The following is a 6,915-nucleotide window of genomic DNA, read 5'->3' as shown; positions in this document are numbered from 1 at the left end:
CCTGAAGGCTGGGCATCCTGTTGGGGGCTCCTCTCCTTGAGTCCTGGAGACGCCTGAGGGGCGGCCTCCTGTCAGGGACTTCCTGGTCAGGTGCAGTCAGTCGCCTGAGGGCCGGGAGTAGGGTCTGAGTCATGCGGGGTGCTGGGTGCTCGCCTTCTCTGCTCTGGAGCGCAGCGTCGGGGGGTTCGGCCGGAGTCTGAGCTGGCTCCATACTTAATCCCAGGCTGGCACTAAGTGAGAAGCAGCTCAGACTCTGAGAGTGCTCTGTTATTTGCGGTCCTAGAAACAGGCCCCTTGGGCAGACCTTGCCTCTTTTTTTGGCGAGGCCACCTGTTTAAGCAACAGAAAGCAGTGCCCAGATGCCTCGTTGCTGTTAGTAATTGTACTGGGTAAAAAGTCAATCCTCTCACCCCTCAGTTCTTCCCTCCCCAGAAAGACAACAATAGCCAGTCCTTCCTCTATTTTAAGTCCCAATCGAGAGCTTATTGCCTCCATTTCCCTGGTGTCATTTCCTCCTAATTCACATCCAAGTTGCATCCTTTCCTTTTGAAGTTCCATTGGGTGGTCCCATTCCTAGAAATTTTCCATGTGTACTTACCGTACAGTCATTTGGGGGCTGGTGGTGATGATGGGAAATGTGTATGGGTGTGTGTGTGTATGTGTGAATATGTGTGTGTGTGTGCATGGCTAAGTGTGTGTGTGTGTGTGAGGTGGGGGCAGACAGTTTTGTGGATCAGACTCTGTATTACCATCTTACCAAAAAGAGAACAAGAAACTGATTTCTACTGTTTTGGGGTCTAATTTTCTAAGAATCTCACCTTGAATTCTTTGTAGATGTTATTATGTATGACATAAAAAATATATAATGTATCCCTGAAATGTCTCATGTTTTGGAAATGCTTCAATAGGAAGAGTTTGATATATAGTCAAGCAATCCTTAATGGGGTCATAGAACAGCATCATGGGAAGGCCCTGGAGGGCATCCCACTTCTTCATCCTATAACTGGGGAAACAAGGCCCCTAGGGGGAAAGGAGCCTTGTGGTGTCTGGATGGCAATCCCCAGTCTTGGCCTCTTTCCTCTGACACACAAGTGGGTGGAAATGGCCCTTAGAATGACCTATTAGAGACCAAAGCAGGCTAGATATTAACCATTCTTCCTGTGGGGTGATCTAACGCATGTAAACTCCACCATCACTGCCCAGAAAAACTCATTCTCAATTTAAAGTTCCAAAGAGTGCCAAAAAACGGGTTGCTGAAGCATCCACTCATTCATTCAACGTGCCTGTGCCTCTCTGGTCTGGGTACTGGGGACCCTGAGGGGCTCAGGCAGTGCTGGCCCCCACCCACTCTGCCCCCTGCTGGCCGGAGGCCCACATTGCAGGTCATATTTTCCCCATCACCACGGAGGCGTGTGTGAGTGTGCGTGTGCGTGTGGTAAAGCCAGAGAATCTGCCCAGGCTCCAAGGCTGCAGGTTAGGGGGTGCTCAACATCGATAGGAAAACTTGTCTAAGGTACAGGGAGGCGCAGAGTGATCTAAAGAGGCTTCCCTCAAAGGCTGGCTTGAATTTGGTGTTTGAGGGATGGTTTTAGGGTTGAGAAAGCATTAAGATTGTCTTTCCTCCCTGAGAGAAAGTATGTGGACGTGGGAAATGATGTCACAAACTTTAAATGGTGAGGAATTCCAACAGCTGGTGAAATAAAAAGGTGTATCGGAAATCGAAAGGGCTAAGAACCCGTTTGTGTTCTCCCTTTGGGATGAGGGCTCCCTCTTCTTGCCTTTCCTCTTGCCTCCCCCCGCCCCCCCACTTTCTCCCATCTTTCCTTCCTCCCTAACAAAATTTATTTTTCTCATTATAGACAATTTGACAATTTGGGGAGGGTGAAAGAAAGTAGGAAAAAAAACCCGCCCAGGGAGGTTGACATGGAGGAGGCTATGCTTGTGTGGGGTAGGGGTGTATGGGAGATCTCTGGACTTTCTACTCGATCTTGGTGTGAACCTAAAACTGCTATAAAAAATAAAGTCTGTAAATTAAAAACAAAAACAAACCTCCACCCATAAGTCCCATGTGCAATTTATTCACTCACTCTTTTTTTTTTAACATAGTTGTGTTCACACCATCTGGACAATTTCATAACTTTCTTTGCCATTAAACTTTATAACAAAAGTGTTTCCATGTTATTATGAATTTTTCTGAAACATTTTTTTAAATTGAAGTATAGTTGATTTACAATGTTGTGTTTGATTCTGTTGTACAGCAAAGTGATTCAGTTATACATATAATTCTTTTTCATTGTAGTTTATTAAAAGATATTGAATATAGTTCTCTGTGCTATACCGTAGGACCTTGTTGTTTATATATTTTACAAATAGTAGTTTGTATCTGCTAATCCCAAACTCCTAATTTATCCCTCTCCCTCTTCCCCCTTTGGTAACCATAAGTTTGTTTTCTATGTCTGTGAGTCTGTTTCTGTTTTGTAAATAACTCCATTTGTATCATATTTTAGATTCCACATATAAGTGATGTCATATGGTATTTGTCTTTCACTGTCTGACTGCTTCACTTAGTATGATAATCTCTAGGTCCATCTGTGTTGCTGCAAATGGCATTATTTCATTCTTTTTTTATGGCTGAGTAAGATTCCATTGTATATATGTACCACATATTCTTTATCCATTTATCTGTGGATGGACATTTAGGTTGCTTACATGTCTTGGCTATTGTAAATAGTGTTACTATGAACAATGGGATGCATGTATCTTTTCAAATTAGTGTTTTCTCCAGATGTATGCCCAGGAGTGGGATTGCTGGATCATATGGTAATTCTATTTTTAGTTTTTAAAGGAAACATACCGTTTTCCATAGTGGCTACACCAGTTTACTTTCCCACCAACAGTGTAGGGGAGGGGGTCCCCTTTTCTCCACACCCTCTCCAGCATTTATTGTTTGTGGACTTTTTAATGATTGCCATTCTGACTGGTGTGAGGTGGTACCTCACTGTAGTTTTGATTTGCAATTCTCTAATAATTAGTGATGTTGAACATCTTTTCATGTGCCTGTTTGCCATCTGTATGTCTTCTTTTGAGAAATGTCTATTTAGGTCTTTGCCCACTTTTTCATTTGGGTTCTTTTGTTTGTTTTTGTTTGTTATTGAGTTGTATGAGCTCTTTGTGTCTTTTGGAAATTAAGCTCTTGGGGGTCACATCATTTGAAAATATTTTCTCTCAGTTCGTAGGTTGTCTTTTCATTTTGTTTATGGTTTCCTTTGCTGTGTAAAAGCTTATAGGTTTGATAAGGTCCCATTTGTTTATTTTTGCTTTTATTTCTATTGTCCTGGGAGACTGACCTAAGAAAGCATTGCTATGACTTATGTCAGAGATGTTTGCTTACGTTCTCTTCTAGGAGTTTTATGGTGTCCAGTCTTACTTTTGTCTTTAAGCCATTTTGAGTTTATTTTTGTGTTTGGTGTGAGGGTGTGTTCTAACTTCATTGATTTACATGCAGCTGTCCAGTTTTCCCAACACCACTTGCTGAATATACTGTCTTTTCTCCATTGTATATTCTTGCTTCCTTTGTTGAAGATTAATTGACCATAGGTGTGTGGGTTTATTTCTGGCCTCTCTATTCTGCTCCATTGAGCCATATGTCTGCTTTTGTGCCAACACCATGCTGTTTTGATTACTTTAGCTTTGTAGTATTGTCTGAAATCTGGGAGGATTATACCTCCTGCTTTGTTCTTTTTCCTCAGGATTGCTTTGGCAATTCTGGGTCTTTTGTGACTCCATATAAATTTTGTGATTATTTGTTCTAGTTATATGAAAAATGTAATGGGTAATTTGATAGGGATTGAATTAAATCTATAGATTGCTTTGGGTTCTATGGCCATTTTAACAATATTAATTCTTCCAATCCGAGATCAAACATTATTTTTAATGGCTTAATATTCCACATTATAGAATTTCAATGTATTTGGCTCCTTAGGAAATGCTATGATGAAGATGTTTATAGGTAAGATTTTTTTATTTGGACTTATTGCCTTAAGATATATTTGCAATGTTCTTGGATTGGAAGAATCAACATTGTGAAAATGACTATACTACCCAAAGCAATCTACAGATTCAATGCAATCCCTATCAAACTACCACTGGCATTTTTCACACAACTAGAGCAAAAAATTTCACAATTTGTATGGAAAAAAAAAAAAAACCCAAATAGCCAAAGCGATCTTGAGAAAGAAAAATGGAGCTGGAGGAATCAGCCTCCCTGACTTCAGACTGTACTACAAAGCTAAAGTAATCAAGACAGCATGATACTGGAACAAAAACAGAAATATAGATCAATGGAACAGGATAGAAAGCCCAGAGATAAACCCATGCACATATGGTCACCTTATCTTTGATAAAGGAGGCAAGAATATACAGTGGAGAAAAGACATCCTCTTCAATAAGTGGTGCTGGGAAAACTGGACAGCTACATGTAAAAGAATGAAATTAGAACACTCCCTAACACCATACACAAAAATAAACTCAAAATGGATTAAAGACCTAAATGTAAAGCCAGACACTATAAAACTCTTTGAGGAAAACATAAGAAGAACACTCTTTCACAATAAATGCTGGAGAGGGTGTGGAGAAAAGGGAAGCCTCTTGTACTGTTGGTGGGAATGTAAATTGATACAGCCACTATGGAGAACAGTATGGAGGTTCCTTAAAAAACTACAAATTGAACTACCATACGACCCAGCAATCCTACTCCTGAGCATATGCCCTGAGAAAACCATAATTCAAAAAGAGTCAGGTACCACAACGTTCACTGCAGCACTATTTACAATAGCCAGGACATGGAAGCAACCTAAGTGTTTATTGACAGATGAATGGATAAAGAAGATGTGGCACATGTATACAATGGAATATTACTCAGCCATAAAAAGAAATGAAATTGAGTTGTTTGTAGTGAGGTGGTTGGACCTAGAGACTGTCATACAGAGTGAAGTAAATCAGAAAGAGAAAAACAAATACCGTATGCTAACACATATATATGGAATCTAAAAACAAAAAATGGTTCTGATGAACCTAGGGGCAGGACAGGAATAAAGATGCAGACGTAGAAGAGGGGTGGGATAGGGAGGGTGGGAGGGAGACTCAAGAGGGAGGGGATATGGGGATATATGTATACGTACAGCTGATTCACTTTGTTATACAGCAGAAACTAATGCACCATTGTAAAGCAATTATACTCAAATAAAGATGTTAAAAAAAGATATATTTGCATATGTGTGATTAGTGGACCAAAGAGATTCACATTATCAAGGCTTGTATGCATACATCTTGCCAAATTGCTTTCCACTGCCACCAGCAATGAGTAAGCATGCCTGTTTGACCACATCTTTGGCAGCACTGGGTATTTCCTTTTTATGGCTCCTTGCTACTATGAGCTCTAAGAGACAGCCCTGGTTATGACTGAGACCAGGTGTGGAGTGCCCTTGGGGTGACACAATTACAGGACAAATGGGGGCAGGAGTCTTCAGCCATGCCCAGGGTGGGGCACACTTTCTGTTACCCACTGTGAGACCAGAGGGAGCAAGGCCAGGTGAACACAAGCCCCTAGCTACTCATAAAGGCAGCCCAGGGATGCTACAGGGCAACATGGTGTAATGCAGTGTGCTGTTTAGGGCTCTGCTTGGGTTTGAATCCTTTTTTGCTAAACTCCTGGCTGTGTAGTTTGGGGCAGGAAGTTATCTCCTGAGGAGTCTCTGTTTCCTTTAATATACCTTGAGGCTAAAGTGCTCCCAGGAAGAGCTGTTTTGGGAAATGAAAGGGATGACCTCCCCACAGGAGGATTTCAAATCAGCCCAGTTCCTTTCTTCCTTTCGCTTCATTCCCCCAGGAGCCAGGTCATGGCTGGATGCAGGCCAGAGCAGGATCTCCATCGGAGCTGGAAAGGATATAGTCTACCTCCATGGCGAGCACTACTTGCTGCCCTACAGCTCTGGCCGCCGCAGCCCAAGCCCTGCCTGGTACATCCCACACACCAGTGAGGCCAGGCCATTCAGTGTTCTGTGGGGTGAGCATCAGGAGGCCAGCCTTCCGTCATTCTTCTTCCTTGTCTTTGGGATGAGATCATGAGAGGCAGGCTGGTAATTGCTCAGGAAAATAAGGCTCCTTTTTAATCAGGTGCTAAAAGTGCTTTCAGCAGCCTAGTGCAGTGCTGCTGACGGGAGCAGTCTCCAGCCAATTTCGTGACACTTCAAAGAGCAGAGGTCAGATTGCTTCTGGGAAATTAGCACCATCACCCCTACCCCCAACCTTGATTTTCTTGGACCATTGAACACACATGTCAAACTCAGAGATGGGAAATATTGATGTATCTGCAATACAACCCCTGTTGAGTATTTATGGAAATCACCTTCTCTGAGTGCTGCATTCAGTTTCTTCATCTGTAGAATGGGGATAAATTGGCTAAATCCTACCTCATCGGGATATGAGGATCTAGGGAAGAGGAGAGAAAGGCACGGTGTTTATTGTGCTGCATACTTGTCATGTTATGCTTCTTTAGATCTTTTCAAAAACTCCACGAGGTGGGAAGCATCATTACCTTGGATGTGGATCCACCTCCTTACAGCCCAGGTCCCCCCCCCAGCGCCCATGCGCTGCTTGCACAGACTCCCTCCTATCACTACGAGCACCCAGGAGTGCGGAAGGAAAGCTTGGCTTTGCGACCCACGGCCAACAGGCTTCTTAACTCCCTTGTGCTGAAATTCTTCCCGCTGCAAACAAACAGAGCTGGTTGGTTTTGTCCTCTACCTCCAGGTTGAAAGCACTGGGCAAGTCACAGAAGCTCCCTAACATTGGGAAAAAAGATGTGGTCAGAAAGTGGAAATTTTCCGGAGCAGTTCCTCAAGGCTGCACGGCCGG

General features: G+C 42.8%; 1 long non-coding RNA gene across 1 annotated transcript; it reads right to left on the bottom strand.

The window, feature by feature from the left end:
- Positions 1 to 5,247: 5,247 nt before the first annotated feature.
- LOC114484994 (uncharacterized) lies at positions 5,248 to 6,909 on the bottom strand. Its single transcript, XR_003678422.2, has 2 exons — positions 6,596 to 6,909; positions 5,248 to 6,489 (listed from the first exon to the last, which is right to left on the bottom strand). It is a non-coding gene; the product is annotated as an uncharacterized lncRNA (long non-coding RNA).
- Positions 6,910 to 6,915: the final 6 nt, after the last annotated feature.

The sequence above is a fragment of the Physeter macrocephalus genome, unplaced genomic scaffold, assembly GCF_002837175.3.
Source record: "Physeter macrocephalus isolate SW-GA unplaced genomic scaffold, ASM283717v5 random_341, whole genome shotgun sequence".
Taxonomy (NCBI): domain Eukaryota; kingdom Metazoa; phylum Chordata; class Mammalia; order Artiodactyla; family Physeteridae; genus Physeter; species Physeter macrocephalus.
The sequence above is the reverse complement of the archived record's forward strand: the minus strand, read 5'-3'. Positions and strand labels throughout refer to the sequence as shown.